Here is a 12591-nt window from a genome sequence, read left to right on the forward strand (position 1 = left end):
CTCATTACTCGGTGCTCAATGTTCTCTCGGATCTGCAGGTACATTGCATACATTTATATTCTACTAACTGGCAAGATCACAAACAGGATTAGGATCAGGCAGGCATAGGAACAGAGACCTCAAAAAAAGGAAAAAAAGAACCAACCCCCCCCCAAAGCTGCAGTGACTCAGTTGCTGGCTCCCTTTACCCCAGGAACAGAGCCGATTCCCCAGGTGGAGGCCAGTCTCTCAGATGTGGTGCAAGCCCGGCATACTGTCCTCTCAGCACTTTTTAAACTAGATTACAGTAGTCGCCCTAGTGCACATGCCAAATTCTAAGTTATGCTGACATACACGCAGAGGTTCCTCTTGCGGTTTCAACACCCTTCTCCCCCACAAAAAGCAGAAGGGGAAGCAAGGAGAATCTTTTCTTCCCCTAAAGTCTCAGTTTTGCAGATGGAAACAAGATTTTATTTATATACACACACAGATATCTATACATGCAGAAAGCAAGCCTGGGATAGTTTCTATACAATATCTGTTTTTACTCTTGTACTGTAGTTTCTTCTTACTGGAAGTAATGTAGTTTTTCTCCAGTTGTCCTACTACAAGTGGGAAGGACTTGTTTACTTCTATAGCTGGAGCCTGGATACATACACATCAGCATACGTCACTTGAAGCTAACAGAGCTCAACCAGTTCCTACTTTGGCCACATGAAAGCCTATGACACTTTCTTTTCCAGGGTCACAATATTTTTCATGAAATATAAACCAGCATGTTACTGTGGTACATTAACTGCTTATGCCTGCTCTGGCAGAACTGTCACAGCCAAGCCAGGCATGTTTGTAACTTAAATGGGTCAAGTAGGTATTTTTCATTTGTCCTTTCAGGGCAGTAACTGGAGCAATGGTATAGTTAACATTTTGGTGTCACCGAGTAAGAAACAGCTACTCTGGAGCAGACGCTCCTCCTACCAGTACCTTATTGCCTTGAATCGGTCCCATGGTAGCTAGCTAGGGCTGCACAGCTAGCTAGGGCTGCACAGCAGGTAGGTACTCTGCACAACATGGGGGCTAGGCACAAGTATCAGATCTCTGCAGAGCTGTGATTTCCATGACTCTCACCATTTAATAGCAACTCGCCATCAGGGGAGCCTGAATTGCTAAACAACAGCAGCTTCCCATGTGAAAAACTCATTTGAAGCAGTAGGAAGTGAAGCTAGTTATTTTACATGAGCACAGCATGTTGCATTTTACAGAAGTTAAGACGGCAGCTACAAGATTCTTGCAAGATGGAGTTGTTCTGGCAATACACACCTCCTCCGTTACTCCACTTCCACCCTCACTCTCCCAGTCCCCATCCACCAGTTTTTGATCAAGAGGACAGCATTTGCAAAACAGACTTTATTTCCTTTACAATACCCACATTATCCCTTTAGAAAGGTTCTCCTCATTTCTTGGGTACGTTAAGACAAACGTTTAGATACTTCAGGCAACAAAACTGCAGTGAGAGGAACCTGAGAAAGATCTAGGTAGAAAGTTTGATATGATTTAACACACTGATGTGGGTTTTGGGTTTTACATGAAAGAAATTCTACCTCCCACTTTCCTCAGAGCATGATGTCTCATGATGCTTCCCTCCCACACTTAAGTTCTGCCTTGGCACTTGCTTAGCAGTTCCCTGGCACTAATACAAGTTTCCATAGCAAAGGATGTTAAATGAGACTCTCATCACAAACTCAAGGAACTGCTAAGGACTGAGGCAAGTAACAGGCATGAAACAGCAGGAGAAAACAAAATACTTGTGAAATATCCCTGCTGGGAACTTGGAAAGGATGGGAAAACAGTCTTGTTCAAAAATCCTGCGTAAGTCAGGCATCCCAAAGTCTAGGAAGCACAGCTGAACATAAGTGCCAGACACAGTGGGGTCAGAGGTCTGGAGCTGTGATGGGTTAGAAGAGAAATCCTGACTATCCTCCCTATCTACATAAATATCAAGTCCACATCAGATCTTGTGAGAACCAAGGATAACAAGATAAAAATCTAGGTGAATTTCCCTGCAGAGCATTAAGCAGAGCACTGAGACCATTGGAGCTGGCATCAGCTGCATGATTCATGGGCATCGGTGCAAAGGAGGCCTCAGAAATGAATGAGCTCCATTTACAACTCTCTTAATGCCCCTTAAAAGGGCTTCTGTTTAAGGGAGACCCCCACCTATGTTAGCGGGGGCACATTGCTCAAGACAAAGTTTAACCCTCATAGCAGTAGAAAGATACTCCCTCCCTGTGTCATTTTTAATCAAAACTAACAGTGGAGGGGGAAGAAAAATATTAATTTTAAAGGCTTTAAACAAGTCTGGGTCTAATGCTTCTTAGCTGGTGGGGATATCCCCCTCACCAAGAGCTCCCATGCAGTATATAGGGGTCTTTCGTCCCCCAGTGCTGGCCTCGGTGCCATTGGTGCTTAACACAGAAGGGAAATTTAAGTCAGAGCTATAAAGTCCTAATGGGGACCTTTTTTCCTGCACCAAGGGAAAAAGGAGCTGCCCCTCATTCCTGCAGTCCAGCACTCTCTTGGCAGGGAAAACATCAGCATTCATGCTTGTCCCAAATGAGGTAATCTCAATAACTCCAGACTATTTAATGTTAATGGCACATTTAGGAGCATATGAATCAAATGAAGTGCAGGGGATTTTTACATTAGCACTAAGAGCAGTTCTCCAACCAGATCCCTTGTGTAGCTATGAGATGCAGGAACCATCCAAGTTTTCCCCTTGAAAATACTTTTTTTTGTATTGTGTAATTCTTTAAGTCACAGACATGCTCTAGCCTCTTGCAACCAGAGGCTAGCACACAGTTATCACCCAGTAACACATGCTGCTTCCATAATGCTCCCTTTTCCTCAAGGATTGTTTCCAAGGCTTAGCACACTTTAAGTTAAGCAACGCCAAAAAAGGTAAAATGAAACATTGTTTACATAGTCATCCTGCACAGGAGAACAATTCCATTAAAGCCTTTAGCCTGAGCATGCTGTCTTATTTCAAGCATGATTCAAGACAGTAACTTTACATCTCTGCCATGAAATAACCAGCCATTCATTTATTATACTCAATGCCAAGGAGACTAGCAACCTAATGATACCATTGTGTTATAGCCAACTTTTTCTAAACTGCATTTAAATATAATTTTTTGGTCAAAACTAAACCCAGAATAGGCCCTAGATAATGCATCAAGTCCATCCAGAAGTTGAACACTATCTCCAGAAGTAATACAACCTCTCTGAATTATTGCAAGTATTAATTTCTTCTGACATTAGTCAAAGCTAAGACCCTACATGTCAGCATAACCTTCCTCCCACTGCACAGGCTCTTAAGTCTTGACAGTCACAAAGCCACATGCCCTGTCCTCAGTCTTCCTGTAGCCCATGCTGACAGGCAAGATCCCAGTTTTATTCATTTTTTGTAGAGAGTTGCCACCACACAAGTATTTGGTTGGAAGGGACCTTTGGAAGCCTCTGGTCCAACCCCCTGCTCAGGGCAGGGCTACAGCCAGTGCTGGAGCAGCTCAACCACAGCTTGGCATAGCAGATGCTGGCAAAACCTCCAAGAAAGGAAGCTCCCCACCTCTTGGGCAGCCTACCCCAGGGCTGCACTCCTTCCCCACAAAGAAGCTCTCCCCAACACCCAGCTTGGGCCTCCCAAGCCCACCTGGCAGGGGGCACTCACCCCTCTCCTCCAGGACCCCAACTCATTCCTCCCCAAGATTTGGGGTCACTCAATTGCAGGGGGACCACCCCTCTCCAAGGTGAATGAAAACATCAGCCAGACTCAAAATAAAACAAGCAAACTAGACAACTAGAGGAAGCCAGCCTACCTTCTCTGCTGTGCAGGACTCATCCCATAGCCCACATTTTTCACAATCTTCTCTGCAAGCACCTTGTCCTTGACCTGCAGCAAAACCCACAGTCAGGCCAAGCTGCAGGAAGCAGAAGCTTTTCTCTACCCCCCAGACCCAAGCTATGTATAACCACTAACCCACCTGGAGACACCTCTATTAGCTCTCCCACCTTTTGCAGGATCCTGCAAGCCCCCCCTGCCCAAATCAGGTGCTATAGGGCAGGGCCACACTTCATTAACCCTTTCCAGGCTTGGGGGGGGGGGGTTGACTGACATGACAACGTGTTGTTTATCCTGCCCTGCAGAAAAAGGAGTCGAGAGATATTCTTAAAACAACAGGATTCATGAAGGTCTGAACATTTATTTTCCACCTGGGAACAGGCTGCCTTCTAGTCAAATCCCAAGGATGTGCAACTCCAGCCTTCCAGGAAGGAGGCAATCCAGGTTGCCAACAAAACGTTAGGCTGTGATTTGCAGAGCAGGAATTTGGTACGCGTGCCTTGCTTTTTGTGCAGTGACCCTTAGCCATGGAGCGACCTAAACAAGGATGTGGTGCTCAGCTGCTAGATCATAATTTGCTTTGATTTCTATGCACTGATTCGGACTCAGCTGGTGATTCAGTGTTTCATAAACTTTGAGCTCAGGATCTGGCGTCTTGCTTACACATAAAACCTGCCTAGAGGAACTCAGACCAGACCAGGAGCTCGATTTGAGCAAGAAGGGCTTTTTCCTATCCTCAGTCTAACTCCGGTGTGTTCATGAAGACAGAATTGTTTGTCTTGGAAATTACTTTATGCTCCCTTCTTATTTCTCATGGGTTTATTAACTTCATCAAGGCTCCTAATTCAAGTGCTGGGTGCCACATGGGAGGACTTTGCACTGAGAACCAGCCTCGTTAGATTGCAGGCGATTTCTGGTGCTGAAAGACCCATAATTGGTTGAGGTCAGCTTCCCCCCATTTCCACTTAAGCAGGTCAGAGAGTTAATTCCCTTCTGAAGGGAAGGGAGCAGATCAGGCAGCAGCCATTTCCTGGGGCCAGAGAGCCTGTGCTTGCAAAAACACCTATCAGGATGAGAAAATCTATTTATAAATATAGGTGCCTTTGTTCTGTGCAGCAGGAACACAAAGAAGCAGTAGCTGAGGTTATGTCTGTGGGTTTCAATTTGGTGTCTCAACCTCTACCACAGCTTTGGAAAATTGAAGTAAAATAAATGATCTTGTTGTAATTTTAGATCTTAACTGCTTGCAGCTGAACTCTGAAAATGGGTAGCCAGACAACAAAAGCAAAGAAAGGTTGTTTTTTTTTTTCCTGTATAAAACTTCAGTCTCCTTCTCCATCCTCAGTCTTTGTTATTTACTCCCTTCCTGGTTGCGCGTATCTGATTGCAGGCCCAAATCCTGGGACCATCCATGCAGATAACCGGAGGAGCACCTAGCTAATGTCACCAGACCTGGCCAGTGCTGACTTTGCAGCTCCCATTCAGCAATAGTTAGTCAAGAAGCTGCTTCCAATTTTGGATGACCCTGCGCCACTCCACTGGCCAAAAAGTGATGTTCTTAGCCGATCAGTCCGTGAAAAGTGCACCGATATAAAAGCCACTTATTTTCTTACGAGTGAATTTAGGATGTGACCAGGTATTTCATGCTTTGGATGTATGAGGAGGAACTGAAGAGCTCAAGCGAGGTAACTGTCAAGGTAGGCAAATTTAGAAACATTATGGGAAGCTTCCTTCACTATCCTTATCCAAGATAGTGTTGTTATAATGCTACATATAATTTAGCAGCGCAAAATATTCCCTGGCATTTTGTGTCTGGGCAAATAATAAGGCCACATCTATTCATTGCAATATGAATATGATTAAAGACAAACACAGCTGCTTCCAATCATATTACTTCACCTGTTTCCCAACTTTTAAGATTTTATCTGCCTTTGTGCAAGACTTCTCACACTGCAACAAATACAAGACACAAAGTTGAGACACTTTAGAAGGAAAAAATGCAGCCTGTTATAAAACACCGATTATCCAAGACCATAGTTGCACAGTAGCTGCAAGGCAATGGCTGATACAAGCAATGATAATTACTTTCTCTTGCTTTTCAAATACAATCACTTGCTATAAAAATGATACTTTACTGCTCATAGACCAGTTTACGCTTATGCAGTTTGCAAGTTGAGATATCAAGCATCCAGACATGAGAATATACAGAGTTAAGGTCTAAGAAAGAATGTGTTGTTTCTATTTTCTGCATTAATCATGAATAACATGTCTTATCCTAGTGTTAAATTTAGACACAACTATCTTGCATCTTTTCTGTGTCCTGGAAAAGACGGGGTCATTTAGTTCTGCCTGGTTTTCCAGAAGTGACCCATCCCTGCGGTGTCAGAGCTCTGGTCTCAGCTTAATCCCTCCACCTTCGCACAACTGGTACCATGTCCCCAGGTTAACTATAAAAAGGGTGTTCAGCGGAGCAGAGCTCCACTCTTCCAAAGGCGTTTAATCCTTGACATTGGGCAGTGTCGCAAAACTCGGAATCAAAGCAATATATTTGCTCGACGCTTCTGCGCCTTATCTTGGCACTGTGCGCATGCCGAGATGCCAGGCCTGGCTGGCAGGTGCGCCAGGTGATCGTCGCTGCCAGCATGTGACAGTGAAGCCACAGGTTGCGGTGCGGTTGGCATTAGCTGATCACCAGCCCTCGGCAGTATTGATCAAATGACTCAAACCTGCTGACGGAAAAAGGCCCGGACTTCATGCTGTAAAGTGCTTCCTGGGAAAGGTTCGAAGTTGCTTTACGCAGCTGGTCTTTGTGCCAGGTGAGTTATTGCTCTGGCACCCCCTGGGAGAAGGGCAGGGCTGCAAGCCTCACCGTGGCAGTCTTCTGGGGAAAGCACAACAAAGTGGACAAGTGGCTCCATAATTTCATGTTCCAGTTGTCTTTGCCGTGGTCCTCTCAAATATATGGTGTCTGTTCTGCCTGAGATATTATGGAGAAAGGGTGACTGCGCATAAATGACACATGTATGTGAACAAGGGCCACAGGGTGCTAAGTACAACCCTTCAGAAATTGCCACCGCTTCCTCTGAAGACACTGTGGAGTGCTACTTAAGCATAAAGGTCCGGGATTCAGCGAAAAACTCAGACTATGCTAAACTTCAAGTGCATAACATCTCACATTGGTCTCATCAGCTTTGCTGACCTGGAACCAGTGTAGGGCCCTTTCTCACCTGTGACAGCACCCTGGGGGTGCTGTCTCCACAATTTTCCCAACCCTCATCTTCCAGGAAAGAGGCATTCAGTGGAGAAGTCATCACTACATCTCAGAGGATGAAAGACTGCAGTATTAAAGTATTACCAATGCTGAATCAGGCCATCAGCAACTAACTAATTACTTCTGGAGCCGGGAATTGCTGAGTGGCGTACTTGTAGGGGACTCATACACATGCTCTCCAGTTAATAATTTATTCACGTGAATAATCCTCAATCATGCAAACAGTCCTAATGAAAACAAGGATTACAATGTAATTAAGGGCTGCAGGATGAAGTCCTGAGATAAGATACAGAGTAAACAAAGTATGATATTAGAGTCATTAATTAATGTTTAGAAATAGGCAGATAATGATGTCAGGATGGCTGTGAGTCACACTTGCACTGCTTCCTGAGCTTATGAGCAAAACTGTTCTTACTGCAAAGCCACGGTTTTACTTTTAAACACAGCTAATGTGCAAAAAGTTAAGGCTGAGATGGTACCCTCTCTCTGCTGTGCAAACAAAGATGGCAATGTCATTGAAGCCCCACAACATAAAATTTTTGCAGGAGCTCACTGTTATTCCGTGGAAGTCCTTCTGCGGAAGTCATTCTGCCTGGTATCACCTCAGCGAGTGCTAATTTTGCTTTTCATGGAGTATGTGTTAATTTCTTAGCCTAGTTTTCTAAGGCTTATATGGCTAGGCTGTTCTGCTTCCCAATACATTTTGAATACATCTGTCAGTCTCAGCCAATATTGACAAAGGTCCAAGGACTCATGTGATGGGCAGTCAGGACAGAAGAGACAGACCTCATACGCGTAGCCACTGAGGGAAAGCCTCAACAAGAAACTAATCTTTAAAACAGTTCCATAGTCTGCAGGATTGTATTTTAAAACACTCCTTTAAAAATAGTGTTTTAACTCAGTTAATAAGCATAAAAACACCTCTGAGCTGTGCAGTCATTTTGCACAACTATATGAGTTGAAAAAACAAGATATCTTTGTTTTGTTTCTGCAGTATTTTCTAAAATACATCCTTTAATGAGACAAAAAGCAATTTCTGGATATGCATTTGTGCAAAAACATCTGCTGCATGTAAAGTTATTTAACAAACAAGCCATAACTCTTTATTTAGATTAGAAAATGTTAAAGGTTTGGAGCATGTTGCAAAACAAATCAGAGTAAACACAAACAGGAAATAAGAGTCTGAGAAGCTGCAACACAGCAAGGTCAGTTCCCCTTGCTTTGGCTTTTAATTGTAACCTTTCCCAGTGCATATTTTTTCCAGGAATTTTTCTTTCTTTCTTTTTTTTTTTTCCTCCTCTCTTTAACTGCTGGTTTTCCTTTCATGTTTTAATTAGATCATTTACAGTCTTTTCAACTACTATGATTTAATTCAGCCCAACCCTTGGCTTGGTTCAGGATCTTTTACAGAAGATCTGTGGGAGAAAGGAATTAGGAAGCTAATAAAACAGTTTGTTGAGGCAAGGGCGTTCCCTGTCCTAGAATAGGCTCACCTTGTTCAGAGCACTACTTCCAGTAATTCAGACCTTGGGTGGAAAGAATGGGATTTTGGAGGTGCCTTTTAATATCCATGCCCCAAAATAGGTATGCTCCTTTCAGTCTGGGTCTAAGAACCCTAGCAGATTTGCACTGAGACCTGACCGAAAACGAGGAGCCGACCGAAAGATCACATACGCTTTTTGTTTGGGTCTTGCCATTCTTTAATCCAAATATGTCTACTGAATAAAGATGAGAATGTTTAGTCTCCAAAAAGTCCTTCTGGTGACGTATGATCCCTTGATACAATTTATCTTAAGAGTCCCCAGCATGCTAGAACATTGTTTTGTCTTTAATAACATTAAAAATTGGTTAGATTTTTAAGGGGTATAATTATTAGTGGAGCAGTACTCTGAAGAAAAACAGCAGAAATAATTATAGCTGCATCTTGTTCTGGAATACAAAAGGGAAATGCTACACACTTACCATTAAAGCTAAAATAGATCATCTAGGTGATGAAGAAATCATTTTACTCCTCATGCTAACACTTTTCTTTAAAATGTACTTTAAGAACATAAAAGCTTTTGCAATGCAGTGCATAACTGGTCATAATTCAACACTGGCAAATTTTAAAGGCAAATGCTTTTCCACTCTGGAAGTAAGTAAGTGTTGTTTACGGAGCAGCATGCCTCTCTGCAACACACAATCTCTGCTGGAGGTAATTGTCAGCAAAATTGGTAGGAGCCCCAGATTACAGCCCTTAAAATTGACAGGAGGTCTTACAGTTTGCAGAAATGCAAGGTACAACATTGCAATCCAACACTGCATAAAGATATGAGAAGGTATTTTCTGCCTGAATGACCTTCTAGCCTAACTCAGGCAACTGAAGTCTTCAAGTGGCTGACATTCACATCTCTTTAGCACTGTGAGCCTTTCCCACCCATGATTTTCACCCTTATTTCCCCCAATCCCCCCCCCCCCCCAGCCCCTGGGTCAGGTCCTGAGAGGACAACTGGAGCAGGAACAGCAGCTATGCTTCAAGGCCTTAGTCTTGCTAGCAGAGCTGCCAGCACCGACAAAACAGAGCTCCATGTGTTTTAGTTAATCAGTCCTCTGTCTGGCCTGTCCATAGCTTTATCTGTGCCGCCCTGGCACACAGGCTGGGAGCAGCCCTGTCCTCGGGCACACCTTGACCTCTTTCAGCCTCCCCTGAGCGCAGCCGGGGAAGTTTTCAGTGCTTGTCTGTGAATCACAGAAGAGGGCATTCACTGCCACCTGACAAGCCAGCTCTTGAGATCTCACTGTCTTGTACCGAGATTTCACAACCTCTATTTTGCTATCACATTAAGCCTGTAACTCTTTCCGGTGAGAAAAGCAGCCAATATTCCAACAGATTTTGTACTGTTTTGAAAGTTTATTCACCCTTTAAGTGTCTGGGATGAACTTGATAAACCAGTTTCTGCTGTTACTATACAAAGGTTATGCATTGTTCAGTTGTACAGTGTGTCATTTTTATCAATCTTGCATTTTCATAGTGTTTGTTCTTAATGTTTAAATGGGAATGGCAAACTTCTGAGTAGCTTTATGTGAAAACAGCCACTGAGGAGAACTGACAGACACAGATATACCTGCTTACCGGTATATCTGGATTTGCAAAACAAGTGACGTTTTCTTTAAAGTTACATCCATCCATATATCCTTCCTTCCTCATAAGTTAGGAGATGGGAGCTCTTACTTCCTCCTAGCAAGCAGAATGAGATTCAGAATTGCTCCAACAGCTTTCCTGGTTTGTACCTTATTAGCCTTAAAAACCTTGTTTTGGTCATTTTTAATTCATTTAAAATAAATTTTAATTAATTTAATGGGCCCATTCTGCTTACAAGAGCCATCTGTTGAGCATGACAGAGACAGCTAGGAGTAAAGAGCAAGTGCAAAGTAACCAATACATAATCTCCTGTTTCCCTATATAAGTCCTATTTAAGGTCACTCACCAATGTTTACCTCTATTTTAAACCAAGTAATAAATCTGTCTCTGAGCTGCTTTTCCTACAAATTCATTGTCTCAAGCAAGTGCTTCCCTGGCAGCTGAAGCAGATTTAACTTCTAGCTGCTGACGTCCTCCCTTGTGCCAAGCCAGCTCTAACCCTCATCTGACCCAGCTTTGAGTTGTTCCAGCTCATCAACCGAACACAAAACTCACCTAATGGGGAAAAAATCAGAAGCTTTCTGATAGCTTAGAGAACTGGTATGGCTCAGCACAAGGTTAGGCATGGACCAGAGAAAATAAAAAGGGTGGGCTTGAATGCAAGAGCAGGTGTAGTAAAGCCAGATTGAAGCAGTCAGATGTTGGACTGGCTTAGGCCAGAGACAACTTCAGTTTCTCCTCAGGCTAAGCGTTGCTTGCCCCAGGGAGAATCTAATATCTATTTAATAAACATAAAAAGGATGAAATATCACACATGGAGACATGAGTCTGTGCTTTTAAAGAGTTTTATATCAATAACTGAGGCTGAGAGTAAGCACAAATATCTCCATCATCGGGATGTACAGCAGATGGAGGAGAAAAGAAAGTAAGAAAGGACAGGAAAAGCTAACTTTTGTCCCCAACTGTATGTGAAGTCCTTCCACTTACTTCCTCCACGTGGGTACATTCAATACAGGCATGTTTCAAGAAAAGTTGAGTCTGGAAGTAGAGCTCCAGCCCTCTTGGGCACCCTGATGTCCTCATGGGCACTGGGAGGACCAGTCTCTCCCCCCTGCGGGAACGTGGGGCACCACCTCACCGCTCCCCAGCATTATCGCTAGCCCTGACCCACACCATCTGAAGGAAGCACTTAAACAATTCCTATTGTTATCTGGCAGAGCATAACATTCAGTTGCACGTTTCATTTAAACCACAGACCAGACCTTTGACAGGGGACTTTCAAACCACACCAGGCAAGAGTCATACCTGCCTGCAGTCACAGAAAACTCAGCATGTCCTCGTGCTGGGGCAGGCGTTCCTGCTGCTCACACGAAAAGTCAACACGATCTGCGTTATGCTCCACAACTGCTGTTGTTCATTTCTTCGAAAGAAGCATGAGAAGTCTTGGGTGCAACTTCAGAGACAACCTGAAGGAGACTGTAAGAACACAAGACGGTTTTATACAAATGGCTGGAGAATTTGTCTTGTAGGTGGCATGCAGGCAGAGCTAGGGGGTCCCAGAATACTACAAATATAACAACAACAAAATCATGTCTGTAATCAATATGGCCAGTTTAGGTGCAGTGCTTCGATGATGTGATACTTGATTTCATTGCGAAGCATCTATAGAAAGAACAAATCTTACACTCCTTCCACTTCAGAAACCATCAAATAGCTTAGATCAAAAAAGCAATTTGTGCTTAGCCACCATGAAGCCTGTTTTTACTACTAGATTACAAGATGTTTTATTTCTAATTCAAATCTTATTTCTGCAATATTGTATTAGCACCTGTTACTTTTGAAAGTTTTCTGTTGTTTAACCTGATACCAGTTTGAGTTAGTGGTAGACAATGTCACATGAGAATTAATATCTTTTGCCAATGACTGAAGTTTCCACCAGAGAAAGTGAAATATCCAGAAGTATGCTTTTTCATGTTGTAAGTTTGATAATTGTTAACATTAGCCATGTAACAGTGTCATTTTCTATTCAGTGACTTTCACTTCTATCTTTCTGATAGGTTATCACATCTGCTACCAACACACCTAGACCTTATACTAGGCAATAATCCACTCTACTTGGAGAGAAATCTGAGTTTTTGCAAATCCAGAGTAGCATTGCTCCCCTCTGTCCACAGCTTTTGCTCGCCTTTTAAGTTTCCCCACTCCAGGAGCTGAGATTCTTGCTGTTAAAAAGCTGTTTTAAAAGATGCCTTATCTTCTTGCTCAGTTCTTACCACCCACTTCTCCCATGTGTTTCCACACTCTCTCACTGCAAACTGGTCCACA

General features: G+C 43.2%; 1 protein-coding gene across 4 annotated transcripts in view; it reads right to left on the reverse strand.

Annotated features, from left to right (window-relative positions):
* Nucleotides 1-12591, reverse strand: part of SHLD1 (shieldin complex subunit 1) — a 72525-nt gene that overhangs the window by 55235 nt on the left and 4699 nt on the right. For all 4 annotated transcript variants that reach the window (XM_013961412.2, XM_067292834.1, XM_067292832.1 and 1 more), the window contains one exon: nt 11572-11742. The gene's annotated coding sequence lies outside the window, so the exon portion shown is untranslated. The remainder of the gene's footprint in view (nt 1-11571; nt 11743-12591) is intronic.

The sequence above is a fragment of the Apteryx mantelli genome, chromosome 3 (assembly GCF_036417845.1).
Source record: "Apteryx mantelli isolate bAptMan1 chromosome 3, bAptMan1.hap1, whole genome shotgun sequence".
Classification (NCBI taxonomy): Eukaryota; Metazoa; Chordata; class Aves; order Apterygiformes; family Apterygidae; genus Apteryx; species Apteryx mantelli.